General features: G+C 41.4%; 2 pseudogenes; one reads left to right on the top strand and one right to left on the bottom strand.

Moving 5' to 3' along the window:
- Positions 1 to 7,986: 7,986 nt before the first annotated feature.
- LOC144239238 (large ribosomal subunit protein eL34 pseudogene) lies at positions 7,987 to 11,040 on the bottom strand (annotated as a pseudogene).
- A 784-nt stretch (positions 11,041 to 11,824) lies between these two features.
- Positions 11,825 to 12,868, top strand: LOC144239414 (large ribosomal subunit protein uL11-like; annotated as a pseudogene).
- Positions 12,869 to 16,471: the final 3,603 nt, after the last annotated feature.

The raw sequence follows: 16,471 nt of genomic DNA, 5'->3' as shown, positions 1-16,471 counted from the left end.
AAGCAAGATAGAGTAGTTACTGGCCTGAGATAAATCCAAGATTACATTTGTTTTGGTGGATTGGGACCAAATGCAGATTTTTCAAGGAAATTATTTAACCCATAATTTCTCTTTTTAGAAAATTAGTGTTTTTTATTTGATTACTAATAGAAATTGGTCATGTCCACATTCCCTCCTTTCCTCTTGTCTTAGTTCAGAAAATAGAATGTATTCTGTCTGCTTTCACTCTCCTCACCCCACATCTTCTCATTCTCATTAAGGCAGAGTTGCTAAATAAAAAGTTGTTAAGACTTTCTGACGAGAATTGGATGATTATAGAGATTGAGGACCATGCCACACACATGATCAAAGGAGGAGGCTGTGTATAGGCGAAATCTGTGAAGTCTCTTTCTGACAATTTTATTTTGACAACTTATTCCCCTTTAAAAAATTTTTTTTCTGGCCTGAACTTGAACCATTAGGGTCATTATTATTCTGGATGTTTTTTTGTTCTTATCTATTTATGTACTAGTGCCTAAGGTCTGCAGCTGTCCTCTGGGGCCGAGCACTGCCGTATACGTGGGACTCTCACCCCAACCCCCCGCACAGACGCCATTTCTGAGAGGCTCTCGGGTACCTCACTGGGCCTTGGACTCTACGAGTGGGCTCTTGAGAGCAGGGAATCTCAGATCCAGAAGAGGGATAATAGGAGAATCCTGTCCGGTTAGATTCTCCAGTCTCTCTTACCTGCACTAGGAGTACGTTTTGAGAGGCTTCTAGTTGACAGTGGCTACTCCATGTATGAGAACAATGTAACTTACTCTTTTTCTTACTTGTCATGGCTGCCAAGAATCACAGAGATGTTTTTCAGACCAAAATATTGGGGATCTTATTGTCTCAAAGTTTTGAGTCAGAGATGAAGGAGCTAAACATATGGCAAAAGCACATTGCTAGTTTAATCCTTCCTTTCTAATTCTTAAAACAAAAGACTCAAATGATTCTGGGTTAGAAGAGCAAGCCACACACCATCCAGTAGAGCTCGGTGCTGGAATGGACTAGAAGATTCTGATCCAGTGGCATCTTGCTACAATATGAAAGCCTTAAAAATCGATGTAGCTGCAAGCTCAGGGGGTGAAATAACATGGGTATCTGAGATATGTGAAACTATGAATTATAACATTAACCACCATTTATTAGCCCTTCTGTTGCTTCAGGTTTTCTATTTCCTGCTATGTATACCTGCTCTCAAAGTCAAATCCAATGATCAATCACAGTAGTCAGCGGTTCCTCAGGGTAGCACATCTGCTTCTCCTCAGGTCCCTGCTTGCTATGTTCATTTCTATTTTGTTAACCTGGATACACACACATTCTTTATCTTCAGACTTCTTTTGGAAAGAAGCAGAATTCTGCAGACAGTTTTGGAATGATTAGTTTCTAAAGAGTAATTACTTGCGAAGGCTTTAGTTTATCTTAAATTCTAAATAATCAATGGATTGATTACCTGGCAGGAAGACAACAGCCATTCTTGTTAAATTATTCTGCTAATGTTTACTTTGTAAGCAGTGGTATTTTATGCAAACAAAATTGGAAAGCCTTGCTTTGGGCCCTGTACGGGCAAAGGACTTTCTTCTATTACTAAGTATCGTCTGGTAGGGCTTGCTGAGGGAGCTTTGTCATTTCCACACCTGGTTGGATGGGGACACGTGAGCTGGGTGGTCTTCTAGAATGAAGTCTGACTCTCCTTTTCAGTATAGATAATCTGTATTCATATACACATAATATTTACACTTGTACTTTGTGAACAATTTATATGCCTGCATATATAGTACATATGTGATCATTTCTCTAAGCTGTTTCGTTTCTACCTGAGTGGCCCTCCATAATTAATCCAGAATACTTTTGCACAATGACCTAATTGAAATATAAACTAAAAAAATAATTTAGATTTCTAGAGAGGAAGACAGTTGCGCATTGACAAGGACTCTAACCCTTGGCAAGCGGATTCTGAGGGAGCTGTCAAAAACCTAAGAGGGATAATGAATACCTTTACTCAAGGGCAGCAGAAGTCACGTCCAGGTGGCAGTTCACTGCCATCACCTGGCGGTGTTAAATTAGGTGGCTGCTCCCTCTGGGGCTGGGATTCCATTATTTAAAAAAAAATTTTTTTAATGCTTATTTATTCTTGAGAGGGCAACACAGTGTGAGCGGGGGAGGGGCAGAGGGAGAGGGAGACACAGAATCTGAAACAGGCTCCAGGCTCTGAGCAGTCAGCTCAGTGCCTGACATGGGGCTAGAACCCAGGAGCCATGAGATCATGACCCGAGTCGAAGTCAGATGCTTAACTGACTGAGCCACCCAGGTGCCCCTGGGATCCTATTATTTAATCCCACATACACTGCCTTTCAGAGAAGCTTTGGGCGAGTAGGGAGGAGACATCAGGTTGGGCTGTTACTCAGAAATCAGTGTTGTTGACTCCAAGATCCTCTCAAGAATTTCCAGATGAATTCAAGCATGGTTTACCCGAACTATATAACAGAGCAAGTGGTCCAGAGAATCTGAAGGGAAAGGCGGTTCTAAGTCGCTCTTTAAAAGGGGAGATTTGCTATTAAAAGAGCCCTAATCTGGTAAGCCTCTAAGGTAAAACCCACAAATTCTGATTTGATGTTTTTGTATTTTAATGTTTGCTCTGGTGAGTTACTATTTCCACCCACTGGGGGTAAGGGTGGGTGAGGATGGGCCTTAAGACAAGGGAAGGATTTTAACTCCTTATTTTCTACCTGTATTGCCTGGAAAATGCTTTGGTTATAGTGTCAACAAAGGTGTACAAAATAAAACTAAACAGTCTTGTGTATTTACTCTGGGCTTTAGTTACACAAAAATATGGATAGGTAAAACATTAGTAGAAAATCTTAAATAACGCACACCAGTGCTTGTCTCTTTACGTTGTGGTTGTAAAAGTTTACTTTTGCTTTTCTTTTTTCCAATTTTATGTACTAAATAAGATACATATATATAATGAAACTGAAATCTGGGGGCGGGGGGAATCTTGGCCTCATTTTGCAATTTATACCACACATTTTTGCCAGAAAAATTCCACCAAATGTAACTAACAGACTTCAACGTTGGGGGTATGTGTCACATAGGAAGCTTTCAAATTTGTCAGGGACTGTGAGGTCTAGTAGGGGTACTGAGGCACAGTCAAGGTTGAGGACCATTGAGCTGATGGTTTCCACAGACTTTCTCATTAATCTGGGTACAACCCTCCTTTGGGGTCCACGACAAACAAGACTCTAGACTGGAATCACTGAAGCTGAAGGGACTGTCTGCAGCCACCACTATTGTGAACAGTGGGTAAGAGTGGGGCGCTCCTGTGAGCACCCATTTGAACAGGATTCCCACTGAGATTTCCATGTCATTTATTAGCTTAATGGGAACTGGAAAATAGTTAAACTTAATTCTTAATGCAATATTCATTTAAATTCATTTTTTAAAATCTCCATTTGAGAGAGATTGAAAGAGTGCACACATGCACAAGCAGGGGAGGGGCAGAGAGAGAGACAGAATCCCAAGCAGGCTCTGCGTGGTCAGAGCAGGCCCAATGTGGGGAGTGAATTCACAAACCGTGAGATCATGACCTGAGCCAAAGTCAGATGCATAACTGACCAAGCCATTCAGGCAGTCCCATTTTTCTTTTAATTGTTTATTATTTTTGAGGGGGGTGACGGGTAGAGTCGGGGAGAGATACAGAATCTGAAGTAGACTCCAGGCTCTGAGCTGTCAGCACAGAGCCCAGCATGGGGCTTAAACTCATGAACTGTGAGATTATGACCTGAGCCAGAGTCCCATGCTTAACCAACTGAACCATCCAGGCACTCCTAAATTCATTTTTCAAAAAATGGCAGATCTCCCAGCAGGCTTGGAAATGGGAGAGGGTTTGTGAAATAAAATATATATGGGACAATAATGTTGGGATTCACCTCTTCAGATGATTGACATTAACCAATAGATCAACCATGACACCTTTCAAGCTAAATAGTGAGAAAGGCATCTATCTTTGTAGCTAATGTGTGTGGGTGGATGGATGATGGTGTGGCCGTGGTAGTTAATAGTGATCAGGATCTAAAACTGTAATATGAGAAGTGACACAAATTCCACGTTTGCAATAAAGGTAAAAGACCTAAATGAACATAAGGGAGATTTCAATCTAGAAGTAAGATCGGTTTTATGTAAAGTCTTCTCTCTTAATTATCTCCATAGGAAAAGAGAGTATTTTCAGATTCTAGAGACTATAAATGAAAACCTCCTGAAATTCAGGCATACAGACAAGCAAATTCACTTCCAATGGAGTGCACTAGGAGACACAGATGGGGTGCCTCTCGGCCTCTGCTCCCCTTTCTGGGAGTTGCCTGTGGTCACACCCAGCGGCCGCACTCACACGTGCCTTCCTGCCTGTGTATGACGAGATCAGCAGTGGGTCTAGCAGAGTCTCCGTCCTGAGAGTTCTGAATGGGGCACTGTGAGATGCTGTGTCGTCATTTCCATGTGAAACCATTTCCTGGTTCACTGGGCCAGTGAACCAGGGGACGTGTAAACCACGGAGCGAGGGCAACCGCGGTGGGCCACATGCACGTAAAAGCAGTGATTGCTGGTCTGCTGAGAAACCAACACAGGGAAAAATGTGAGAGAAAACTGGAGTGAGGGAAGCTGACTGCCGGCTTCCTGGTTCAGTCCTCTGTGGGCCCCAGCTCTGCTTGATGCCCTTGGATTTCATTAACCATCTCAAGAACCTTCCATTAAAGGCCTTTTGCTTAAATTAGTTTTAAGACTTTACCTTGTGAGCCAAAAGTCTTGACTAGAAAATATGGTAACCAAAGCAAACTGTGTAATGTAACCAGTAATTAACATTGAGAAAGAAATGTAAATAGAAGCAAAATTAGGAATGTATTAGTCATTTTTCCCTGCTGAAAATTTTAGAGCAGTCATTCTTAGCTTTTTTTGGAGGTAGTGACAGAATTCTTTAAGAAACTGATGGAAGTTATAGACACATTTTTAGGGGAAAAACACTTTTTGCAGATAAGCCATAAGTACTTAGGTAATTAGTGTTTTTGTATATTTTTTTAAATCTTTATTTTTGAGAGAGAGACAGAGTACAAACAAGGGAGAAGCAGAAAGAAAGGGAGACACAGAATCTGAAGCAGGCTCTAGGCGCCGAGCTGTCAGCACAGAGCTTGACATGGGGTTCGAGCTCATAAACTGTGAGATCATGACCTGAGCTGAAGTCGGACGCTTAACCGACTTAGCCACTCAAGTACCCTGATTAGTGTTTTGATTTGAGCCTTAATAAATGTATGTCTATATCTGTCATTCTCATTGTGCCACCCATTTAGGTTACAAGCTTCTTTCTGAAGGATAAAACCAGTTTTCTCTGTAAATTTACTTCAGTTCCTTTAACTTGATGGCTCAATCAGAATTATTCAATTGTGTTGAATATACTTTCTATTAAATTATGGGATATACATTGTACCAAAATACTTTTTTTTAAAGTTTATTTATTTTTTTGAGGGGGGGAAGAAGGGCAGAGAGAGAGGGAGAGAATCCCAAGCAGGCTTCATGCTATCAGCACAGAGTCTGATGCAGAGCTCAATCTCACAAACCATGAGATTATGCATAACCTGAGCTGAAATCAAAAGTCAGACACTTAATCAACCAAGCCACCCTATTAAAACAGGTTTTCATAATATCTAAAATACTTTTTGAATGCAAATCCTGATCTGTGCCCCAAACATAAATGTCTTATTAAAGTAGATTAGATATACTTCACTTTGAAATTGAATGCCCTCTTTGTAGGCTACGCTTTTCTTCCCCGTGTTAAACTTGTAATTTATCAAAGGGTCCAGGTAGCTATTAAGTCAGACGGTCTGTATTTGAATCTAGTCTCTGCTACTTACTATATAACCTTGGGCAAATTATTTAGCCCTTTGAGACTAAATTTCCTCATTGGCAAATGAGGTCAACAGTGGTACCTAATCATAACATTTTTGGTAGGTTTTAGTAAAACCAATTTAGGGCACTTAGCAGAGCCTAACATGAGGCAAGTAACAAATAAATATTAATTTCTTATCTAGATGAATTGACATAGAAACTTAGTCATGATATACTGTTAACTTGCTTCTCTTAAAGGCCTTTTCTCCTGATTTGTCCTGCATACCTACACTGAGAGAGTAAGTATCTAGGCCAGGATTGAGTCAGGGTCAAGGTCCATTCAAGGCTTTCCTCCTCTGGGAACCTCCCTCCCTCTTCTAGACAGAACGAGTGACCTGTTCAGGCTTCCCTGGGTATTCCTCCACACTGAAATGGACTCAGCTGTGTAGCTGGGCTCTGCCTCCAGACTCTGGGATGGAGACTGTGTTATTCTCCTCCTCTGTATGCCATGACACAGTTTGTTGAAAAGATACAGGAGTTATGAAGCAGAGATTCCTGCCTTTCCCTCTCATTGATCAGATCCCGAGGGAGAGCCTGGAAGAGGTTACAGAAGTGGAAGAGGTTGCTATGAGAAAAAGAAGGATCCTATCACCTTAGGGAAAGATGGATTGTTCTGTAGCCATGGTAACAAGGAGCCACTAGAGCTGGTTTTAAATCTCTTCAATCTATCAGCGACAACTAGCTGAAGTGAACACACTTCTGCAAACCAACCAGTGTTTGCTCTTGCATGAAAGTCAGGCAATAAATAAGAATGGACCCGCTCTGGTTAAAAATGCTCCTGAGCACCTGCAAATCAGTATGTCTCACCTGAGCAACCACACTTCCACGGATGACGTCAACCCATTCACACTTCTGAAAGGCCACCAATCCATGAATTCCACACTTCCCAAGAACCCTACGTGAGGTCAGCAGTCTGCTCTGCTCCTGGAGACCATGCCTGACAAGCAGTTCTCCCTTATCAGAGACTGCCATAAATTCAGTTTTGTCCTTTAGTATCAGTTATGGGGAAATAGTCTCATCATCCTTTCCCATTTCTGAAACAGAAGATTTTTATATCTAGATAAATTTCATGTAACATAATTCACCACCTTAAACATTTTAGAGTGTACATACAGCTCAGTGATTTTTAGTATATTAGCAATATTGTGCAACCATCATCCCTATTTATTTCTAGAATACTTCCTTTAACCTAAAAGGAAACTCTGTAGTTCCCAATTGCCCTTCTCTGTACCACCCATCAACTACTTATCTACTTTTTGTCATTGTAGGTTTGCCAATTCTTGATGGATCATATGAATGGAACCATACAGTGTATGGCCTTTTGGGTCTGGCTTCTTTTACTCAGCATGTTTCAAGTTCATCCATGTTGTAGGATGGATCCATATTTCATTCCTTTTTATCACCAAATAATATTCCACTATATGGGCATACTACATATTTTTTATCCATTCTTTTTTTTTTTTTGACATTTATTTATTTTTGATAGACAGAGAGTGAGCAGGGGAGGGCAGAGAGAGAGGGAGACACAGAATCTGAAGCAGGCTCTAGGCTCTGAGCTGTCAGCACAGAACCCAACATGGGGCTCGAACTTAACGAACTGTGAGATCATGACCTGAGCCAAAGGTGGCTGCTCAACCGACTGAGACACCCAGGCACCCGTATCCATTCTTCTGTAAATGAATACTTGGATTATTTCCACCTTTTGTGAATAATGCTATGAACACTGGTGAACACTGGTGAACACTGGTGTACAAATACCTGTTTGTGAGGACCTCTTTTCAATTGGTTGACAATTTTTTTCAGGACTTTAAGTATACCACCCTAGGACCACCTGGCCGGCCCAGTCATAGGAGCAACTCTCTGGGTTGTGAGTTCAAACCCCACACTGGGTGTGGAGATTAAGATAAAATCATAAATTCACAGTCACAAAATAAATAATACATACATACATAAGTCACCCTACTGCCTTCTAGCCTCCATGACTTTTAAAAAAAAAATTTTATTACTCAAAAAAACTTCACTTTTTTAGTTAGCTTTCTGACTGTGCTATGCCTCCAAAACTTTCACTCACAACGATTTTCTGGTCATCAACAAGGAAGGCATGTCACAAACACACTTAGCTCACATGGAACCACCACAGGCCCTGCTGACATGTTCTTTCATTTTAGATGACCTCAGAAGAACTCTAGGTGTCTCAGCACGAGCTCCTTGAAGTCGGCCTGGGCACACGCCACATGAGGAATTGGATGCTCTCCCAACCTTCTTGGTATGAAGACAAACGGTTCTATTACCAGGGGTTCGGGACAGCCTAGTTTTGTTCAAGGCTGTATCGTAGGACAGCCTATGATGATATGTCAAACACTAGGCCCTTCTGAGTGCCTATGGATGCCATCCCCAGAAGAAAAAGCTGGCCTCCATGATTTCTGAGGAGAAACCAGACATTAACTTTATCATCACATTCTATGTGATGAGTTGCTTGTCCAGAACAGGCAAATCCAGACACTGAAAGTAGATCAGGGGTTGCCAGGGTTTGGAGGAAGAAGGAATGAGAAAGCTGCTCATGGACATGGGGTTTTCCTTTTGGAGTGAAGAAAATGTTTTTTGTTTTTTTTTTTAAAAGGAAATTAGTAATGATGGTTGCATGAATGCATAAAAATCCTCCAAATTGTGTATTTTAAAAGGATAAACTATGTCTTGAGCTGCTATAGAAAACTCTAAATTGGATATCTCAAAGGCATCTCAAAATCACTATGTCCAACATCAAATTCTTGTTAGTATAAAACCCTGTCTTCTTCCTGTGCTCTCTGGAGCTCAGTGAGTGGACCACCACCCATCTACTTACTCAAAATAGAAACCCTAGGTCATGCTCACCACCTTGTCTCTCCCTTCCCCCAATATTTCATCCATTGCTGATTATCATCAACCTTACCTCCTAAACGTTTCTTAAAGTTTTCCACGTGTCTCTATTTTTAACGGCCCATCCCAAAGCCACCACCTCTTGTTAACAAAACCTCTTATCTGGTCTCCTTGTGTATGCATACTTGCCCCTCTTCAAGTTGCTGTCCCTGAAGCACCTGGCAGTGCTAGACTGCTCAACAGTTAGACCAGGCACATACTGACTACATCAGCAAAGCAGGCCACTTAAAACTTGAGGTGGGGTGGGGCGCCTGGGTGGCTCAGTTGGTAAGCGTCTGACTTCAGCTCAGGTCATGATCTCACGGTTCATGGGTTCCAGCGCTGGGTCAGATTCTGTGCTGACATCTCGGAACCTGGCGCCTGCTTAGGATTCTGTGTGTGTCTCTCTCTCAAAATTAAATAAACATTAAAAAAAAAAATTTGAGGCAGGAGTGCCTGGGTCCATCAGTCAGTTAAGTGTCTGACTCTTGGCTTGACTTTGAGGCCAAGTCACAGTGCTGAGCCTGCTTGGGATTCTCCCTTCCTCTCTGTCGCTACCCCACTTGAACCCCCCCCCCCAAAATCAATAAGTAAACTTAAAAATTTTTGAGGCAAAAGTTCTTGAAAATTTTTAATATTTTTTATTACTTAGGATATAAAATTATCTGTTAAGTAACAGAAAACCCAGCTCACACTTTCTGAGATAATGGGAAAATGTATTATATCTTACCTAACAAGTCCAGAGTGAAGTAGGCTCTACGGTTAAGCTCAGCCGTGTCTTAGAGCACTTACATCTTTTCTATATCGCCATTCTGCTGTCTCCCCTCACGGTGGTAAGGTGGCTGCCAGCAGCAAATAGGCAGCATGTCCCCTTATTTACATCCAGTGGTAGAAGGAAAATCTCCCTCAATGACAAGTTCTTCCTTCAGCTTATGCTAGGCAAATTTAAGTTATAGGCACACCTGTGGACCAGGAACAGGCTCACACTCATTGGCATGGACTGATTAAGGTTCACCTGTGGAGTGGATGGACAGCCAGGTAAACTTGAGGATTGCTGAGGAGGAAGAAGAGGGGGATGGACGCTTGCCCTTGATCTAATAACACAGCTCTTCTTTTGGGCAAGGCTTGAAACATATGGAAGGGCCCTAACATAGTATAGAAAGAAGAAGCCAACTTTAGCAAAGTACCATTTACAGCACCAGTTTTTCCCTTTCATAGTTCAGTATTCAAAACTCAAATGCATTTGATTTTCTGTCATCTGGTACAAATTTAACAATTTATCTGTAACCAGTAAAAAGCTTTCCAATTTTTCTTACTGCATTATAATAAAGTTCAAATGTAAAGATTATCATATGGGACCAAGTGTGGGTCATTCTTTTTCCAATTATAAAATATACTGAGAACAGTGGCAGAAGTTCACTAACTACAGGGGAAAATACAGAGTCAAAGACTTCCCTTTTGGGCTCTACGCATTTAAGCAATACATATTGCATGCTTACCACTGTGCCAGCCAGCCTTAAGTGAAAAACATATTTTAGACAGTTACAGTTACACAATAAGCTAAAAGACCTGAAACCATTCCTTCAGCCAGTAAGTCTAGATATATTACAGGTAATTAAGTTCTAAAAATCTGATGTATAAAAATCAAGTGCATTTAACCCAGAGATAAAGGGTTCTGTGTGTTGGGTAATTCATGGGGTGCCTGGGGGGCTCAAGTCAGTTATGTGCCTGACTTGGGCTCAAGTCTTAATCTCACAGTTCAAAAGTTCAAGCCCCTTATCAGGCTCTCTACTGTCAGTGCAGAGCCCACTGTGGATCCTGTCCCCTGCCACCTCTGCCCCTCCCCCACTCATGCTCTCTCAAAAATAAACAAACATAAAAAAAAAAAAGAGGTTATTCATTCAACAGTATACTATGTCACTAACAGGTACTGAGGTCCATCATTCTGCTACCTGTGTGTGGTTGGCCAGCTCCTAGAAGTCTACAGTAGAAGCTCTCTTCCCTCAGTCATCAGGATCCATAGCTGGTCAGTTAAAGTGGAGAATCACAAAATTATAATAAATATTATTAAAATGTTATTTTTAATTAAAAACATACAAGTCCATTCATCCACCATTCCTTTGATAACGAGCTGAAAGGCCTTTTCTGAGTGGAGTCTACGGACCGGGGCTGTACAGAGGACATTTGTTAACATGACAAGCAGCACTGTCAATTGTAGTTTCAGTGGACTGAGGACTCAAGACACTTGCGAAGAAAACTGAGGGCAGAATTCTGCTGGATTTTCACAACCTTTCCTCCACCCAAACATGTACATTTCTTTTGCCCATACCTAATTCCACAGCAGCTTTTCTTGAGGAAGACAATCCTTTAGAGCTAGTTCTGGATATCTGATAGATCTTTACCAGGACCTCCCAAGTATTCAACTTATTTTCATAGAGATCACAACTCTCTTCATGCTCCTATTTGTTTGATTTGGGCAATATTAAATTAAATTATATGATTACCAAGTACAACCTGCATAAACAAGTTTGGGAACAAATGACTGATTGTTGAGAAGCATACAAGTCAGTTTGGAAGAAGCGATTAGCCCATCAGGGACGAGCCTACCTACTAGTTGTAAAAATTGTGTGGGTCTTCAGCATCAGGAATATTTTTCACACAGAATAGAAACTGGTTCAAAGGTCTGAACCGCAGGAAAGATGAGTTGGTTTTAGAAACAGAAAATCTAAATTCAGAAACCTAGCATTCAAATTCATATGAAGCTATGAATCTCTTTTGAGGGGAATGCTAATGAGTAAGATTTGACCAAACCCTTCTTTACTAAGCCGCCAGTAGGGCCAGGAGGGCACAATGCGGGGGTCTCCCGTTGGATGTGTTTAGTGTCACTGGGTCGATCTTGGTGAATGCTCTAGAATATTAAAATATATCTCTTTGAAGAAGGCAGGAAAGGAACTGTTCCTAGCTTATGTTGAAGAAAATATCGAAGTCTAGCTTTTGACTTTCAGCTCCGAAGAGGCCAAGGTGCAACTATCTTTGGTCGTACCGAATCTGGGTTCATCTGACACCAGCCACCTCCAACATGCCACCTAAATTAGACTCCAGCAAGATCAAAGTTGTATAGCTGAGGTGCACTGGTGAGGAAGTTGGCACCACATCTGTCCTGGCCCCGAAGACTGGACCTCTGGGTTTGCCTCCAAAAAAGGTTGGTGATAACATCGCCAAGGCAACTGGTGATTGGAAGAGTCTGAGGCTTACAGTGAAATTGACCATTCAGAAGAGACAGGCCCAGATTGAAGTGGTACCTTCTGCCTCTACCCTGATTACCAAAGTCCTCAGGGAAGCACCGACAGAAAGAAGCACAAAAACATTAAGTACAATAGAAATATCACTTTAAAAATTTTTTTAAAATTTGGGGCCTGGGTGGCTCAGTCAGTTGAGTATCCGACTTGGGCTCAGGTCATGATCTCACGGTTTGTGGGTTCAAGCCCTGCGTCGGGCTTTGTGCTGACAGCTAGCTCAGGGTTTGGAGTCTGCTTTGGATTCTGTCTCTGACCCTCCCCTGCTCACACTGTCTCTCTCTCTCTCAGAAATAAATAAAACATAAAAAGAATTTTTTATTTTGAGAGAAAGCATGTGTGCACGGATGAGCCCAGGCAGAGGGAGAGGGGAAGGGAGAGAGAAAGGGAAAAAAATCTTAAACAGGCTCCATGCTCGGCGCAGAACCTGATTCAGGGCTCAATCCCATGACCTAACCCAAAGTCAAGAGTCAGAGGCTCAACCGACTGAGCCATCCAGGCACCCCAGAAATATCACTTTTGATAGACTGTCAACATTACCCGATAAATGTGGCACTGATCTTTAACCTGAGAACTCTCTGGAACCATTAAAGAGATCCTGGAGACTGCTCAGTCTGTGGGCTGCAATGTTGACGGCCACCACCCCCATGACATCACAAATGACATCAATAGTGGTGCAATGGAATGCCCAACTAGTTAAGAACTACAAAGGAAAATATTTGACAACGAAAGAAAAGAGAAAGAAGGCAGGGAACATGGAAGGAAGGAAGGAAATATTGGTAGCTTTAATATGGGTCAGATTATTAAGGATAATAAAATTCTTAAGCCGCCTGAGTAGCTCAGTTAAATGTCAGACTTCAGCTCGGGTCATGACCTCGTGGTTCGTGAGTTTAAGAGCACAGCATCAGGGTCTCTGAGGTCAGCTTGGAGCCTGCTTTGTATCCTCTGCGCCCCCACCCACAATTCTCTGCTTGCTCCCTCCGCTGCTTGCTCTCTCTCAAAACTAAATAAACATTAAAAAATAAAATAAAATTCTTCAAGGGAACCAATTTGCTAATCACTAAGGGGAAAACTATCCTGTTTGCTGGTGCCCCCTTGTGATAAAACAGCAGGTCTACAGTGGGGATTATAAAGCTTTAAGATTCAAGTATCTGAAGGAGATCTTCATTTACTTTCATTAATGGTTGGACTGTACACTGAGAACTAGCTACCAAAATGATAAAAGGAGTTAAAGCAGTGATGTTTAAGGGTGGGCCATAAAATTCTCAGTATTTCCTCCCCAACCCCTGAATCATCTAAAATGAAATTATATTACGAAGTAAAAATAACAAAAACACTACTATTTACTACCACAGTTAATTAATAATAAGCAGAACTAGTTTAAAGTTTTTGGACAGAATGACCTAGAGCCTCAACATGATGACCTCTCTTTTAGTAAATTTTTTTTTTCCAATAGTTTATTTTAAGTGATCTTTACACCCAGTGTGGGGCTTGAACTCACAACCCAGAGATCAAGAGTTGCATGCTCTACTAACTGATTCAGCCAGGCATCCCCCTCTTCTAGAAATCCTTATTGAATTCAGGGGGAAGCCCAAATGATCTTTAAGTTTTCCTATTATTTTGTCTCATGCTGTTTAAGAACTTAAAAAAAAAAAAACCCACAAAGATTAATAAGCAGGCAAGTCCACAACTGTTTTCCTAACTAGCATTTAGGAAGCCCGCTAAATTATGGAATCTCTAAAAAGGTTTAACAGATCTTCTAAAAGGCAGTATTGGGGTGCCTGGGTGGCTCAGTCGGTTAAGCATCCGACTTTGGCTCAGGTCACGATCTCACGGTTCATGGATTCGAGCCCCATGTCCGGCTCTGTGCTGACAGAGCCTGGAGCCTGTTTTAGATTCTGTGTCTCCCTCTCTCTCTGACCCTCCCCTGCTCACACTGTCTCTCTCTCTCTCTCAGAAATAAATAAAAACACTTAAAAAAAAAAAAAAGGCACTATTGAATGGGGGGAAGATCATGAACTCTGGAGCCAAATGCCATTTACTCTCCAGTGACCTGAGACAGTTACTTAGCCTGTCTGTGCTTCAATTTCCACAGCTGTAAAATAGTGATAGTATTACCTGATTGTCAAGAGAATTAAATGACTGACTGTATAATTAATCAGTTAAGTGTAAACTGCTTTTAACAGTGCCTAGCATGTGTAGGTTGTATACACATTTAATAAGTTAATGCAAACATTTTTAAATGTCAGTGAGTTTACTAAGTGTTATGTTAAGAAGTTTTTGTAGGGATGCCTAGCCGGCTCAGTTGGTGAAGCATGTTGACTCTTGATCATGGGGACATGAGCTTGAGCCCCATATTGGGTGTAGAGATTACTTAAAAATTCAAGAAAAAAAAAAAGAAGAAGAAGAGTTTTTGTATAATATTCATTCTCTTATTCAACATTCTTACCCTTCAGGATTTTTACTAATAATTATTTCTACTAAGCCTAAAGAAGTTAAACTTATGGTTAATTAAGTATATATTTAGGGAGGAGTAAGCTAAATTTCTAAGAAGATGGTGTTTAGAGAAGTTTATAAGATGATCTCTGATGATGTCATATGCCATGCCCATGAAGAAAGAGTTCTTCCTGAACCCATCTTCCCCTATATGGAGCCTTGAGGGATGCTGACTGTGGTCTAGTGAGGAACCTGGGTATAAATGGATGTGTGTATGGTTTTAGAATATGAACATGAATTCTTAGATGCTCCTCCCTTCAAAAGGTGGAGCTTAATCCTCTCCTCATTGAGTGAGGGATGGACTTAATGACTTGCTTCTAAGAAATAAAATGAAGCAGAAGTGACAGTGTGCAATTCCAGAGACAAGGTCCTTCCTCACTTGGATGTGAAGGAGGCTGAGGGAAGGCGTCTGCCATGTGATGAGGAGACCCACCAGCCCTAGGGAGAGGCTCACATGGTCCATCTAGTAAGTGGACCATCCAGCCCCAGTCAAGTCTTCAGATGACTGCAGGTCTGATTGACTGAGAAACATCATGAAGGCACACTGAGCCAGAAGCACCAGTTGAAGTACTCCTAGATTTGACCTGCAGAAAGCATGTAAGGTAAGAAATGTTCACTGGATTCAGTTGCTACATCTTGGGATAATGTTCTACATAGCAGAGGTAAGTATTATAGTGTGTGTTCATGGATCATTAAGAGAGCAGTGTAAAGTACCCTTTGTGGACCTGATACTATCCAACCGGTGAAAATCTATCATCTTGTCCCAAGAGCTATCACCACATTGCAGTAAGATGCTGTGATAAAATGGTTTCTTTCTTCTCCCTGCCCTGTTGCGACTATTTTTGTCACAAGCATGTCAGGGTTTGTCCTACCATTAGCATAATTGCCTAGAATGCCTGTGATGAAGCTGGAGTGCAGGCTCAGTGCGAGACTACTGGTAAGAGAAGGCGGCAGCCTGGCTATGGAGAAACCCAACAGAGCGAAGTTTCATAATATACTGTCCGTGCTTTGGTTCTTTGTCCTGAAGTATCAGAAACTGTATTTCATCAGAATATTCAGAATTCATAGACTAACTAGACAGACTTGGGGGCCAAACTATACAAATTAAATTCACATGAGACTAATGTATAAATCAAAAGCTTCTCTAAATTTGCTATATGTAGAGGCGCATGGGTGGCTCAGTCAGTTAAGCATCCAACTCGATTTCAGCTCAAGTCATGATCTCAGTTTGTGAATTTGAGCCCCACATCAGGCTCTGTGTGCTGACAGTGCAGAGCCTGCTTGGGATTCTCTCTCTTTCCCTCTCTCTCAACCCCTTCCCCATTTGTGTGCATACTTTCTCTCTCTCAAAATAAACAAATAAACATAAAAAAAAAAAATTTGCTACATGTAGAATGGAATTCTGGTACTCTCAGCCAGAGTCCCTCCCTTTCCTGAATGATAGCTTGGAGGTCAGATGAGCAAATCAGAAGGTGGTTCAGTTAAGCTTGTAATTAGAACCCAAAGCTGTGAGTCTCTAGGTATGTTCTCCTCAAGCCATGGCAAGTCTTGATAAACCGATACTAGCTAAAGAGAACACTTCCAGTCACTAAACTGCTCACATATCTTGGATTCAGTACCTCCCTTCCAGGGAGAACACTATATGTACACAGTCATATTGTTTCTCCAAACTCTTGACAAATTGACTCTTTCTGATCACATTTTCTCCTCAAATGAGATAGTATCACTTAAAAACCACAGTGTACCTAGGAAACACAGGCTTACCTCCCCACATGCTGACTTAATTAGTTTAACTCTCTGGGGTATCCTATTACCAAATCCTT

Source organism: Crocuta crocuta, unplaced genomic scaffold (assembly GCF_008692635.1).
Source record: "Crocuta crocuta isolate KB4526 unplaced genomic scaffold, BGI_CrCroc_1.0 scaffold140, whole genome shotgun sequence".
NCBI classification, from domain to species: Eukaryota; Metazoa; Chordata; class Mammalia; order Carnivora; family Hyaenidae; genus Crocuta; species Crocuta crocuta.
This window is presented reverse-complemented; position numbering and strand designations above follow the sequence as displayed.